Genomic DNA, 15,509 nt, shown 5'->3' on the forward strand with positions numbered 1-15,509 from the left:
TCGTCCACGTCTCTTTCATGAGAAATATTTCAGGTTCTGCAAACACTGTACAACACATATAGCCATCAGAATGTTTATTAGAAAGGTAATAGCCACGGATGAAGTCTTAAGATTCTTGCTAAGGTTTTCTTTAACCCATTCATCCCTTCCACAAGGAAACTATGCAAATCACTTCAAGCTATGCATATTTCATAGCGTTTTCTCTGAGCTTTAAAGCCTTTGATCATACTATCATAGGTACAAGCAATCTACAAGGAACCATAAAGACAGAAATCCCACACCCTAAATGCGATGTCAAAGCAACCAACAGCAGAATGGGTTTCCATTCCAAGCCCTCCATATTTTGCCGCTATCAGCACAGATGGATTCTCCTGTTGACTTCCTCGATTTGGAGGTCACTTTCTTGCACCGTTTCTTGTTGTGAGGACCCATTTCAGACTGTTGTGTAATTGTGTTTACACATTTAGCCACCTGACACCTCCGGGAGCCATACAGTTGGCTTGCAAAGTCATTTTCTCTCTGCTACACTCAACACTCCTGAACAGACGTTAGCATTTATGGAAATCTGAAGAATGCTCTCCGCGTGGTTATCCCTGAGAATTAAAAGAAAGGCGCAGTTCTGCTTTTCTGCAGAGCTGACTCAAGGCAGGGGGAAGGGAATACAAGAGCACCATCCAAAAAGGACAAAACTACCACTGCAAGTTCAGAAACACAACTGTCCATCAAACAAGGACAACAACTCACTGGTCGGGGTCGTCCACTGCTGAGCTGGGGAGGGGGGAGTTTATAGGCTGCAGGGTTTTTATCATTTATTTGTTTTAAATGAGGACGGAATAAACTCCAGCATTTCAGGCTGGACCAGGCTCTAAGCAACCCAATGGAGCTGTAGCTGACCCTGCTCATTGCAGGACAGCTGGATCAGATGACCTTTAAAAGTTCCCTTCCAACTCAAACGGTTCTACGATCCTAATGCATTATACACAATACGAACATAAAGCAAGACCGGAGCTGAGTTAACAATCACAGATTTGGGAGAATGCAGATGAGCCAGAGGGTAACACTTGGTCACTTCGAGAAGCAAAACCACCCAAACGGAACAGAAATCTTCTTCACATGGGTCAACATCTCTGAGGGGCAACTCCTTCTACACAAAAAAACAGTTCATCACAGCACTTAGGACAGCACTGCACTCTGCTTGCTACCTCCAGTTGCACTGTATGCCAATTATTTACAAATTTACTATGACTTCCACTGCGGTGCTATACAAACTTCTAGTGACATACTGAATCTTCTCCTCTTGTTCAACTATATAAATAGATCATAACCTAATTTTTAGCAACAGAAACCACAACAGTGACCGTCTCATTACCCAGCAGATCACACAGCTCACATGCTGTGGCACACAGGCTGCCATCAGAGCCAGGCACTGCAGAGAAGCCTCACAGAGAGCCAAACCTGGCCTGCCAACATTGAGACAACAGGACACAGATGAGAGGAAGGAAAAGGAAAAAGTCCAAGTCCCCATGATCGCTGCTGCACCTTGTCTATGAATAAATATCAGGCCTTAGTCTTCTTGGCTGCTAGTCAAGAAATTCTTTGTAAAAGTAATGCATGCACTTATTTCTTCTTCCTCATCAACGCACATTATCCCGATGGCTCATTCTGGCCATTTAAACAGTCATGAACCACCCCTTCCATTTCTTGGTTTAATACTAATTCCTATTAGTATGGAGACAGTGAAAGCATAGATCTCAACACACGTCTGTGTAATACTTCTAAACTTCAAACAGACAAAGCACAAGCTCGTGGCAGTGTGTTAAGAGTGCTGTGTTGCAGTAAGAAGTGCGTTGTTAGCAGCACTATGCAGTGACACCTAAGAAGTCAAGCAGATCTGGGGTTTCTTGCAATAGTATCACTGCTTCAGAAAACTGCATTTTCTTAACTGGAGATTCAGCAAGGTCACTCATCATATCATTAACCTCAACAACTACTGCTGCTTCCTTATGTGCTATTGAGAGACAAACACCACAAAAAACACAACCGTGTCTGATTTAAACGCACCTTGCTGCAGTTTGTGCAAACTAAACCACATCAGATAGCTGTGACTGGTTCACTCTGACCAGCCAAAAACATAAACAGTGGCATAAAACTCTGCCCCTCCCTACATTTGACACCTAATACATTAACAACCAGGTGGCAGAGACACGAAGAGAATCAAACTTTTAAAAAATGGTGTTCTACAACAATAGCGAAGTCTCTAGGCATTCTGATCAGTAAGAGTCGGTTAAGTGTCACTAATCAGTGCCCTGTTTACCAACTCTGAAAGGCAAACTCATGAAGGAGAGGTGATGGCAATTTGCCACCAGTTCCCAAAGCCACACCAGTTTCAGTCACATCACTGTGTCGACACTCCAAGGAAATTCAGGGTGCTTTTGGCGAAGTTACTCATAAGCCACCAAGCATTTCAGCACCAAAACAACGATGGCACAATATTTTGTATTCCTTACACGTAAAATATTCCCACAGACATTCAGAGGAGTTCTAGAAATAGAATACACGTAAAACTAAGACTCAAGCATGCTTTGTAACCCCAAATATAGTCCGTTCAAAAACAGTTGGCGAAGAGCAGCCCAACTGCTCAAGGTTACACTTTGTTAGCTGTGGGTTTTTGCCTCCCAGTGCCTGTCCCAACCTGCGGGCTGCAGGAGTGGGAGATCAGAACACGGGCAAGTGAAAACTGCATCTCATTGCAAACGGATCTCAGCGTTTAATAAAGATGTGCTACAGAACCTCTCTGCAAAGCAATCCCAGCCACCAACAGGATCCAGGCTCCAGAAAGAGCCTATTTTCAACCCCAGCAGTCAAAGCAGAGAGCGAACCGAGATGTGCTGCAGTATTTACGCAGCCATTATAATGCAAATACCGAAGGTATTAGAAAGGCCATTTGCATTGGTGCCCAGCCCTTCAGTGCAGCACAATGCCAACAGGAGAACAATTAGGATGCATGCCTAACACAAAGCCTCCGACCACAGGGGAGGCAGGTCCGGATACAGTATCTGTGGCATCGCCGGGCTCCGTGGAAATAAATGGTGCCTTTTGCAGCCCTTCGGCGTCCTGCTCCTGCACACAGCGTGGTAAGGCAGGAGGGCACGTGGACCGTGGGCATGGAAAGGTAAGCACAAGCTGCGAGCGCAGCCCTGTGCTGCCGGGATGAGCCGGGCCTGCACACACACACACACACACACACACACACACACAGAGGATAGCCGCGTGCTTTCCCAGCACAATCATTTCTGTAACAATAAGGGAGGCAGGCACGCGAATCAGGCTCTTGTGTACATCCACTCAGACACAGATATCGTTTCAGAGGGAAGTCAAAAAGCAAACCATTATGTTCAAGCCCCTCCATTCCTACTGCTTTATTTTCTATGTCCACCTCAACAGCAAAGCAATGCTAACAGAACCCCGTACACACACACGCCAGGTTGGTTTAAGAAGTTCTCTGGCCGCTCACTGCAGCGTGAGCCTGCACCAACCCACGAGCCCTTACCGTACCAGCACGCCCATCATTACTTCTGTCATACTCCGTATTTCTCCTGTGCAGCAACACAGACCAAGGGCTTCAGCTGCACAGAGCTTAAAAGAGGCCAACGTTTACCACGTGCTACTGAACTACTTAAAAAGAAATCAACGCTGCATAATTACAAAGCGTATCCATTACCTAGAGGGTAAGAATGGAAAAATTCGTAGTAATTAAAGTCCTCTTTTCACCAAGGGATCATTGTTTCACTGTACCCAACCTGCCTCTATTGAACAAAACTTTGTGTCAGGCAACGCTCAGATTTAATAGCACATTATTTGCATTTCACAATACAGTCAAGCCCAAGCACTGCAGCAAAAACAAAAGCCAAGCAAATTAAGGTCAATGGCTAATAGTGCAAACATTACTTTCTTGCTATACATTTTATCTGGGAGGGTTTTGTAACATACCAGGACTACTGTATCAAACAAACTAAAATATGTCAGCAGTAGGATTTTAGTGTAAACAAGGGCTCTTCTTATCTCCACAATCTAGCTACAACTGGCTGCTTAATCTTCACTGCCGTGTCCTCCCCAGCCCTCTCTCACACAAACAAACCCACTAGGAAAAAAAAGCAGAAATATCTCCGCCAATATGCAGAGCTTCATTCAGTACAAATAAACACAAGATACTACAGCAACAGAGGAAAGCAAGCAGCACTTCCATTACAAGAGGATCCAAAAAGCCCCGCCACGATACATATATAACAATAAGAAGGAAGGAATGAGCCTCGGAGTGCTCTGGGTGGAAGGGAAAGCTGAGCAGCGGGGCTAGCCATGGAGTGGGGGCTGCCTGAGCACCAGCCCTCACCGCTCACCTGCCTGAAGCCCACTGAGGAACTAGTTACAGGGACCCCCGAGTGCTGGAGGCAGAGCCAGGGCCCAGGAACACAGCACAACGCCCGAGCTGAGGGCAAGCAGGGCACAGGGCAGAGCAGGGCGAGGCAGCTCCTGTCCTCCATGCACGAAGCGACAGGGGAGTTTTCCTCTTGAGCCATGAAGGGAAACTGCTGGAAAAGTGGCTCATGTGTAGCACCTATCCAAATTCCGTACGGCAACGTGATGGAAACACCTGAAATCTCTTTGTGCAGTTTCACCTCCTTATCGCCCAGCAAAATCCTCCCAAAAGGGAGTGCAGTTATTTGCACAGCTTCCTCAGCCTTGTCAAGCACAGACCACTCCGATCCCTTGCAGCAGAACAAACAGCAGATACTTTTACACAATTAACATGCACGAGCATTATGCATGCATCCAAGCACACGCAGCCACCTATTTCATGGGAATTACATGCCACTGGGAGCAGCTGGCTGTGGTGACAAGCAGGGATCACCGTGCAGAAATGCACATTTCTAGAAAGCCACAGCCAAGAAACAATGAATCCAAGGGTTTCCTAAAAGGAACACACACAGTAACCTTCAGAGAAATACGAGAGCTAAGAGGGCATGAAGAGAAAACATCCATCGGCTGAAGGAACCCCCTGCACCACACACAATTCCTTGAGCAGAACGAGCGATCCCGGTGTCACACAACAAAGAACGTCCCCTCCCGCATCTCCCGCCCCAGACATGGCACACGGGGAAGGGAAACTCCCAGCAGACACTGCCTGTGTCGCCCCAGGATCGCTCTGTGTTTCCAGAATGAGCAGAAGCGGGGCACAGCAGAAGGCAGCATCCTCATTGGGGATGTGTTCCTCAAAGGCTGCGGGTACAAGGAGAGCTTTGTCTGGAAGCATCGCGCTGTGCTACAAGGTTAGATAACAAATTAGTTCTGCCTGATGTACAGGTTTTGCCTTACCACACGTACACAAGTCCCAATGGCTGGCAAATACTAGCCTAAAATTAAAAGGTATCTAGCCTCAAATTATGGAAAATAGCCTCCAATTTTACTTATCCAGAACAAAGAATAATTGCATAGAAAATCAAAATAGTCAAGTTCAGATCGTTCAAAAGGAACTAAGAGGATAAGGGTGCTACTGAAATTAAAACGTATGCACAACAGCGTATTAATAAACTCATAGAATACAGCAAATCTCCCCCAAAACCAGCCTAGAATTATACAGTGATCACCATACAACATACGTCTGAGACACGGCTGTAAATAAGCGTGACTTAATTTGACCACCACCTACTTTAAGCCCTCAATTTTACAAATAGAAGCATCCAATAATGCCTAGCGATTAAAAAAAAAAACCAAAACAGTTCAGAAGGCAAAAAAAAGGAAAACAGTAAGTAGAAAGTCAAGCATGAAAACAAGCGGACAGGAGAAAATCAAGAGCCTGAATCTAATTATTAAAGGCAACGGTCCAAAAACGAAGACTGAGTGCCGCAGCAATGACACCACACCTAATCACAACTCCTTACCAGTAATATTCAGCCTGAGAAGTGCCTTTGTGTAGGCACACGTGCACGCCGCACACCATGCAGAGCATCCACAGCCCCATCCCAAACACATTCATCGCAAATTCCTACTGACGCTCCAGCACTTGGGCCACGGCTTCGTCGCACACGGCGATTCTTGTTTCGTTCGCACACGTACAGCTCTGCCAGGCTGCCAAGCGGAGCAGCAGCACTTCGCGGAACTTCAGCCCGGCACCGCACCGCCCCGCAGTGCCGTCCCCGTGCGGCTCCGTGCCCGCTTCGCACAGATCCGCCGGGCACTAACGCGCTCTGAACGCCGCCGGGAGCTGTCAGCGTGCCCTCGGTGCCATCCGTGCACGCTATACTCGGCGCACCAGCGGAGAGGGCGAGGACTTCAGAGGGATGCCGGCCGCCACAAGCGATAACCGAGCGTGTGAAAGCACGAGGAGGACCCCGCGCCCGCGCTGGGGCGCAGCCCCGGCCCAACGCCCCGAGTTCCTCCCTCCCACGGCCGCCGGTACCGGGCAGGAGCAGAGGTGAGGCTGTGGAGCACAGCTTCCTCCTTTCTTTCTTTTTCCCACGCCGCCTTTAGGGCAATGCCACCCCTCGGCGGCACGGCGGAGCGGAGCGGAGCGGAGCGGAGCACCCCTGCCCTCCCCCCCCCCGCCGCCTTTGTGCCCGCGGCCTCCCGCCGCCAGGCCCGCCCCGCCCGCTGTCAGCCGCCGCCGCCGCCTCGGCGCGGCCCCGCGGCGGAGTCGGCCCCTCCGCGAGAGCCCCGGCCCCGCCACCCGCCTACCGTGCGGCTCCGCCATCCTCCTGCGGCGCGCTCGGCCCCCCCCTCCCCGCCCGGCCCTGCCGGCCACCGTCTGTGCGCACCGAGCCGTCACGGGACTCCCCGCCCACAGCCCTCCCGCCGCACCACGGGGGCGGGCCCGCCGAGGCGCGGGGCGGACAACTACTTCCGGGTCACGGCGCCGCTGCCATCTTGGCCGCGGGCGGAAGCGGCTCTGTCGCCCCTGGCGACGGCGCGGGACGCGGGCCGAGCCCGGGACATCACGGACAGCTCCCATCACCCGGCGGGGAACCGGCCGACAAATAGGCACTGATAACCCCGCCCTCCTGCTGCAATTCCTTCCATACGTACTGTGAGATGAAACCGATTCTACAGCCGTACTTGCGGCGACAATCAAAAGTAACAGACGCTTCTGCAAAGGTGTGCATGAAAGACTGGTCTGAAACGTGCACAAATTGAGTCGTTAATTTTATACCCTCCCACTGGATGCCAGGTAGCTGAGCTCCCAATCCCAGCCTCTGGTAGCAGTGTTTCTCCCCAGATGTTCACTGACACAGACCTGAGCAGGGGGAGAAGATGAGTAAGGGGGAGCAGTATCAGTTATGTGTCCCTCAGCATCAGATCACAGCTGGCCCTCGTTTTGAATCTGGTGGTACTGTCACTGAGTACTTCTCCTTAAGACAGATCCACGGACAGCAAATCAAAGGCTGCTCAGTCTACGTTTCTGTAGGAAAACCCATAGAACTGGGAGAGGCTCCTGAATTACTGCCATTCACGCTGAAATGAACAGCAGGGCAAATATAATTAACAAGCATTTCATAACCCCATGTGTACACATTCTGAATTAAGGTTTCAGAGGCATTTCATTAGGACATTGCCTAACTTTTGAATGCTTGGCTTTGCAACCATAATAATATTCCTTTAATGTGTGTAGCATTCCCCGTGTACCCTAAAAAGACCTCTGTGGTGCAGATCACACAGCATCACAGCACTTCCCTGGATCCCCAGCAGTGCTGGTACCTCCACATTTCTGACACAGACCTCTGCCCCCCTCCCTCCAAAAGGAGAAGATAACGACAGCGACTGTTATCCTATATCTAGACCAGCAGTGGAGGGGGAGGAGTGCTGGAATTTGGATTATTCCGTGGATTCATAAGACCATTCCTAAGGCTATTTAGTATTTACACAGTTGTTTCAAGCATGTTTCTACAAAGCTCTGTGATTTATTAGCTAGCTCTTACACAATGAACTAAAATACAGTAATTAATTTGTTAAGCTTGCTTAAGCTGACCACAGGATCAATCCCACAACTTCAGAATCATCTCTGACTGAATTCAGATACCTGATATTCTAACCCCACTTGCCTTTTCTTAATTTACTGGCTGCCAGACTGATGAATTGACCTTTTCTCTCTTGTTCATGTGGCCTTTTCACTACCTTCTCCCAACTGTAATTTTATTTTTTCATCTAACTACAAGCAAGCCCTCTCCTCTCCCAGGCAGGCAGCTGCTGCCGCCTCGTCCCAGGGCTAAATTCTAAATTCACTAAATTCTCGCTGTGTCTGGGGCAGACCAACAAGAGGCAAATTCTTTGCTGGCTGAGCCACAGTGAAGGCCAGCCTCGGGTAAGCCTCACTTGGCTGCCAGCCTGGGGAGCAGAGATGGCCCAGCAAGCACATCCCCCTCATCCCGCAGCCCTCCCTGCTGCCCAGCCCACAGCCCTCCTCAGTGCCCCACTCCCTTCCCCTCTGACTATACCCAACTAACATCTTCAGAAGTCCACCACCCACCTCTCCTTTCTTAGCATCCAATAGTGCTTCCAGCTCTATGCCAGCTCCTCACTCAGTTTCCTTTGTCCAGTTCTTCTAACTTCCTATCCCCTGTGACTTTCTCTGCAGTGACGAAGAATTCTGCTATGACTTCTTTCCCTCCCCTGCTATTGGCTCCTCTCACAGATGGTCTCAGTATAAAGCTCCTCTAATTCCTGATTACACTTCCTTTGTGAATCTCAGCCTCCCTCCATCACATCTCAAACCTCCAAATTCACAGTCTAAGGTTTTACCTTCCTCTCATCTACACCTCAGTCTGCCCAGACCTTCCCATCCTATCTTATTCCTTTCCCTGATTGTCAGATTATGAGAAACTTGGCCTCGGTCTCTCATCCGAGGGTTGCAGTGTGTCATTTGTTTAGTGGGAAAGAAGCATGCTTTGAAGGCTGATAGCACAATGAACCCCTTTTCATATTGTGAGCATCATATCCATCACAAAAACAGTGTAAGCCTTCATCACAGTTTTTCTGTCTTCACCTTGGATGTAATCCTGGCTGTACTGCCATGTCACGGTACACAGAAAGTGAGGAGGCTGGAAGAGCTGGCACAACCTAAAAGGGGAGAGAGGCAAAGTATGAGGCGCACAAAACATACCTTGGGGATGCATGTACACATCCAGAACCACTGGCAATGCCTAGAAACCAAAGTACTGAGACACAGTGGCCAACAGCAAGATCCATCACACTGAAGAGAAAGACTGCCCACCACAGTGAGAGCTTCTGTAGCAGTACAGAGAAGGATGCAAAGAAGGGGAACCTCAAAATGTGGTTCTCTGCAGAGGGACTACAGAACAGTAAGATGTTACTACTTTTACTCTGTTCCTTTTCTGTACTCAGAGTCAGGTCTGCTCAGCTGAGTGACAAGAAATTATTTCTACTTTTTCCTGCTGCTGGTTCTACAAAGCAAACACACATATGAAAAAAGGATGGAGTCTGTTTAACATGCTTGTGTCCTCAAAAGCAAGCTTCACCATTTAGGGTTGCAAAACTACGATGTAAAAACAGTTCTGGGCCTGTCAGCCTCAACTTTACACTCATTAGCACTTACGTGTGTGTGTGTGTGTGTGTGTGTGTGTGTGTGTGTGTGTGTGTGTCAGTTTCAGACACACTTCCTTAGGCCCTACAGGGGCTCCTCCAAATGCATCAATCCTGAAACAGCACATCCAGGATGTCGTGCATGAGATCATTTTCTCTTATTTACTAGTAAAAGTGACAGTTTTTTTTTCAAGAACACGCTGTGTCCTAACTGCCCCAGGATGGCAGTTCTGCAGCTTGTTTAGTGCAAGGGAAAACTGCAGATCCATCAGGTTATCGAGCAAGCTAATCTTCAGCTATACAAACGGAGAGTCAACCAGTTCAAACAATTTATCTTTTGAAGTCAACAGTACACACAAGAGAAACCAGCAAGAGCTTTTTCATTCATAACTGACAATAAATCGTATTTTTTTTTTTTTAGTATAGATATTCTAGATGGGATAGTATCAACTTCTACTTTTCTCTACAGTGAAAGACAGGGCAAATTAAAGGCTTCAGCTGTCTGTACTTTGAAAAGGGAAAAAGGCTGGAATGAAAGCTCACTTAAACTGAAACAGATGCTGATTATTCCAGCCCAGTCAGGCTATCCAGAAAGAAACCAACATTTCCTGACTTCATTTGATTTTTCTGGTACTTGCAAACCTATTCCTGGCATTCAAGGATAAGCCAAAAGGACGAAGGGAGATGCAATAGGACGCACTGTGCACTGGTGGACAAGCTTCTCTCAGCTTGGGTCTGCAGCACCTGAACTGCAGTAGGCAATGTGCCTACCAGGAACAGCATAACTCTCAAAGCTAAGGAGCAAGAGGGGTTTGGTACTCACAAAAGCAGGTTTAAAATTACAGAGGGTAAGTCTACTTCATAGTCAAAATGATAAGCATTTGTCAGGGCATTCTGGAACATATTCTGATGAAATGACTTTTTCCATTGATCTCATAGGGACCCTGGGGAGTTGAGCCATCCAGGGGAAAAGCCACTTCCCCTCCAGGAAAGTGCATTCAAGCCGAATGTGGCCATGGGTTCACCAGCTTCTCACATGCCACACATCACAGTTGGACTCAGATGTTGTAGCAGCACTGCAGATCTACGTGCCTGCAGGTGACACACAGCATCTCCTGCCATGGTACCTGCTCCACCTGACTCTCACGTCAGACTTCTAAACTTGGCTGGCACCACTGCTCTGGTACAGCAAGGCTTAGATTTCATGCACACTGCATGTAGTTTCTTGCCTTCAAAGGTCCGGGAACATTAGTACCAGGCTGACTGGTATGGCACGGTGTGCAGAAAAACCCAAGTTTTTCTTTGCTGAACTTCATAAAAGGCTGTATCCTGCCCCTGCTCTGTGTACAAGAGGGAGCAGCCTTCCATTTTCCCCTTGTCCTCTGTGATCTTCCAGTCCTCAACAGGCACAAGCGCAGCCTGTCCTGCAAAAAAGAGAGCCTGAAGCCAACCGGTTTTGTAGTTTATCATTTCTAGCTGATAAAGGTGCAGAGCCAAAGGAAAGAAGGTATTGCAGAAGCCAAAAGGGGGAAAGGTCTCTGGGAGTGGTAGCCCCAGGAAGGCCGAATGGTTTTATTACGTGTTTTTCTTAAGATTAATGGGTACAGTAATCTCAAGAAAAACAACTCAACTGTGTCCTAAAAGTGACTGGGAGTGGCAGCACGTCCATGCTGAGCTGTGTGAAAAGCCAGATGCCCCATGCCCAGGCAAGCACCACTGCCAGTAGGCTAACCAATGCCAGAGGCAGCAGCAGCTCTACTTGGGATAATATCTTGCCAGTGTTGTGAGCCTACTGCCTGAAATATGGAAAAAAAGATGGAGGTCAGCAAGAATAGGAGAGTCCCTATGAAATAACATCAGCAACAAACCATCACCACCGAAACAACCCCACCTCCCCTCCCCTCCAAAAATAAAACCAACCCACCAGCACCCACAACCTTCCTTCATGTTCTCTCAAACAGAAAGATTTTCTTCAAAAGGTATTTGGTAAGGGAAAACTGAGTTGGAATAAAATATGTGCCTGTTGGTCTTAATAGCTGCAGCTCTGCTATCTATTTTCTCTCCCTCTTTCAGACTGTCAGCAGGGACTGAGTGTTCTTCTGGAGCCAGGGATGGATTTCCTGAATGGTGACAAATAGCAGTAAAGCCTGAAGTCAATTCCACTGTGAAATCATTACATAAATTGCTCTTTCCTGCAGGAAAGAGATGGATGCAAAATAAAACAAATCAGAAAATAGCGTGAAATGAATAATCTTAACAGTTAGGGGAAGCCAGAAAGTACAACCCCAGGAATGGGGCCGGCTCAGGCAGGGAGCTGAGCATTATGAGCTGCACACCTGCAAAAAAAAAACCTCAATTGAGGATTTACCAAAAAAAAAAAAAAAATAGAATGCTGAAAGCTAGATCTGTTCAGGTGTACAATGATCTTCCAAGAGGACGTCGTGAAACTCCCTCTGCCAGGAGAGAGGCAAACTAGGCCACAGTAAGTGCCAGCAACCCTAATATTTTCTGCTGGTGTAGGAGCACTCAGCTGCCTTGATACTGATCTGGTGTGCTAGGTGCTGCACAAAGCATTGTTCTGGCTCAGAGACTGAAAGCTGAACTGAAGACCAGGAAAACAATGTGCATTTGTCACTGACACAGGGAAGGGGAGAAAAGAAAAGCAGCCAACACGCTGCCAAGTTTTTTATAGGCCACACAGACAAGGGAGTGTTGGAGAGATCTTGGAAAGATTATTTTTTTCAGCACATTAATACTGGGTTTGCTGCAAGCTTGGTAGAAGCGTAGAGGTGTCTGAAACGGTGGTGGAACTGCCATGGGGGTGTTGCAGGCCGATCTCAGGACAGAACTGATATCAGGTAATGCACTAAAACAGATCCATAGGGACGGGCTGGAGCTGCACGCATTCAATGTGGAAGAAAACAGAGCTGGGAGACAGAAAAGGAAGAAGTGGCACAGACAAAGCGACAGGCTGAGAACTGTCCTGCACTGTGAGGACAAGGGCTTGGTTATTCAAGGGTTTTCTTTCCTTTTCTTGCTTCACAGGGGCAGATCCAAGTTTCAAAGGATAATAATACAATCCTTTGACTGTGTTAAGAGCTTTACAGCCAGAGTTTACCATGTGTTAAAATACTGATTCTATTTCTAACATACGTTTTTGACATGGACATTATTTTTTCTGTATAGAAGACTGACTTCTGCATACAAAGGCTGGGACTTCAAAGCAGGATCCAGTGATGCTGGATAAATACAAAGTGACGTAAGCGAAGCACAAGTCTCTGATTTTTTTCCACTCAATTAAATAAAGATAGCAGGAGAGACACTGAGCAGTGTGTGGCGGTGAGAAGCTGGAATAATTAAACAATGAGATGACAGACGGTGCGCTTACGGGCAATTACAGCGTGCTTCTGCTGGCACTTCAAGGCACAAGGCCAAAGACTTAAGCGACTGAAACCACACAAGTCGAGCAGTAACCTCCTAGAAATGCCATGCCAGAGCATCTAGCCTGGGAGCCCAGAATGGGGCTCTCACACAGCCACAAGGCAGCAGGCAGGCTCTGCTTTCCCTGGACGTTATTGGTAGGGATAGAACAGAGAGCAGCTGGTCAGAAAGCTGTCTGTGCACCCCGGGGAACACATGGCCAGGCACTGGTACATGCATAGCAGGGAGAGACAATCTTTGAGCCAAGGAAGATCTCCTTGTCTCGATGCGCATAGCCTGAGAAGAGTACTGCATCAAACAACAGATTTAAAATAAGTATATTCAGCAATCTGGATGAGAAGAAATCACTTATCTGTTAACAGCATTCCAAAAACGAGGATGGGATCAAACGTCAGGCTCTCAAGCTTAAGCTTGAAGGCGTCCACGATTTCCCCTAGGGAACCACAGAGGTTTTCTGCTCCTCTCAGGATGCCACCCCACCCCCTCCCGCAGCCCCGAGGACAGGACAGGCTCTGCACCCTCTGTACAGCTCAGCAGCTTAAGGGGATGACTGCATGAAATCTGTGTGTGCATTTCTGAAAGCATTTGTATGCATTATTCAACACATGCTAGTCACGCTGGTACACTATGTTCCTGACTTCATCAGCACATATAGAGGTGAAACAAGCTCTAAATGTTTAGAATAGTATGAGAGACCTCCCTCAAAAGCAGTGTCAGGTGTTGGTAAAAGCTTCTTAAACTGTCAACAAAGTGTTCACTTAAATTACTTAAACTAAGAACTGAAAACTGCTCTCAAGATGAGCAACTCTCCCAAAAACTCTCTTTAAAAACCCTGTGTCTGGGGTTACATGGGACACTCAACCAGATTTTCCTTTTTAAAGTAAGGACTCGAATCCAGACTTTCTTGTTGTAAGAACAAAAAAAAAAAAAAAAAAAGGAAAATATGAACATGAAAGGCTCAAAAACATCAGAATACAAATGAAAAGCCTTTAAAATGCATAAAGACAAAAACCAAGACTTGTAAATAAATGGGACTGGCTTCATCTAAACGCTTTTTTCCTCTACTTAGAGAGGATGTTTCTCGAGACTTAAAATAAATGTTGTTTTATGTACGCAGTGGCATGTGCAGCGAGTGTCTGCCACGTCATGAAACTCTGGACTCCAGCAGTGCACATCACTGCTGTCTGCCGTACTCAGAGTATCTGGGAAGAGGAGGAGGAAAACAAGCTTACCATTTAAACAATTATTGCTGGGTTTGTGGTCGTGAGGCCTTCTGCAGCGTACAAGGATAACTTGTTTGTGACAGCAGGGAAATAAGGACGGAACCTAGAGCGCGTTGTCTTTTCCCAGGAGCCTGCTCACCCGGTGTCAGACACCTCCTGGCTTCGCCTCAAGGCCAGCTCTCAGCACTCTAAGAGCTGCACACAGCGAGAGCACAACTTGAGACCTGGGTATCATCACACAGCCCTGCCCTGGGTGCCCCCCAAGGCCATCGTGCTGTCCCACTGCAAGCACACTTCTTGCAACTGTACAACAACCTCAGATGTAGAAAAAACAAACCCAAACAAACATAAGCATGCTTTCCTTAGCAGAATAAAAATGGTCCTCCATATACAATTGGAAAACTCACACCTTTTGTTGTTTCTCTTCCTGCTAAAGGACAGGACTAGGTTCTCTGTGCCATGCTTTCCTCTCTACTGCAGCTAAAATCACTCTAGTGGATGAGCACTAGTCTTAGTCACAGGCACCTTGAAAAGTACGACCCTGAGTGCCACACAATGCCCGTGCCTCTCTCTCATGCAGTCCTTCCAATCCTGAAGAACCGTGTTTTTCTTAAAGAAGTTTCCTAAAAGCAGACTGTTCCTAAGAGAGACTGTTGAAAACGATCCCCATAACCACTCTGTCTTGGTGCTACCAGCTTTCCAAGTAGGCCACCAAGCTGGCGTTGGACTAGCTGAGAAAACAGATTTAAGACAAACCTAGATTCCTCTTCTCAAGCACTGAAATGCTTCAGTAGCACATGGAGTTGACCATTGTTTCTTATCACTATGCAAACAAACCTCGTTGGCAGGAAAACTGCGTTTACAAAGTGACTCCCTGCACGACTGAGATGGGCTCTGGTTGCTACAAATGCCAATCCTCGTGGTCATCGACAACAACAAAAAACCAATCCCACAATTTGATTTCAGTGTCCTGCTTTCAGCTCATTTTCTGTTTCTCCGCAGACCATATTTGTTACCACAGGAGTAACAGTTGGTTTCACAGCACACAATTTTCATTCATAATGGGCTGTTCTTTCCATTCATTTTTAGCCAGAGTTAAGATGTTAGATGGATCGGTTAAAACGAACTACCAGATCGCTGATCTGCAAATTGTATGTAATGTGCCCTGGCCTACAGACATTCAGTCTTCATAAATCAGACCCCAGCCTTGTCCTTTCCCTTCCAGTCAGTAGGAAATACTAATTGGCACACCAG

The 15,509-nt window shown here is 47.4% G+C and overlaps 1 protein-coding gene across 2 annotated transcripts in view; it reads right to left on the reverse strand.

Annotated features, from left to right (window-relative positions):
- Positions 1–6,826, reverse strand: part of SHOC2 (SHOC2 leucine rich repeat scaffold protein) — a 54,914-nt gene extending 48,088 nt beyond the window's left edge. The window contains exon 1 of one of the 2 annotated variants that reach the window (XM_065746643.1): positions 6,813–6,826. The gene's annotated coding sequence lies outside the window, so the exon portion shown is untranslated. The other variant, XM_065746642.1, reaches the window with a different exon arrangement.
- Positions 6,827–15,509: the final 8,683 nt, after the last annotated feature.

The sequence above is a fragment of the Cyrtonyx montezumae genome, unplaced genomic scaffold (assembly GCF_038088225.1).
Source record: "Cyrtonyx montezumae isolate F1298 unplaced genomic scaffold, pur_monq_1.0 scaffold_4, whole genome shotgun sequence".
NCBI lineage: Eukaryota > Metazoa > Chordata > Aves > Galliformes > Odontophoridae > Cyrtonyx > Cyrtonyx montezumae.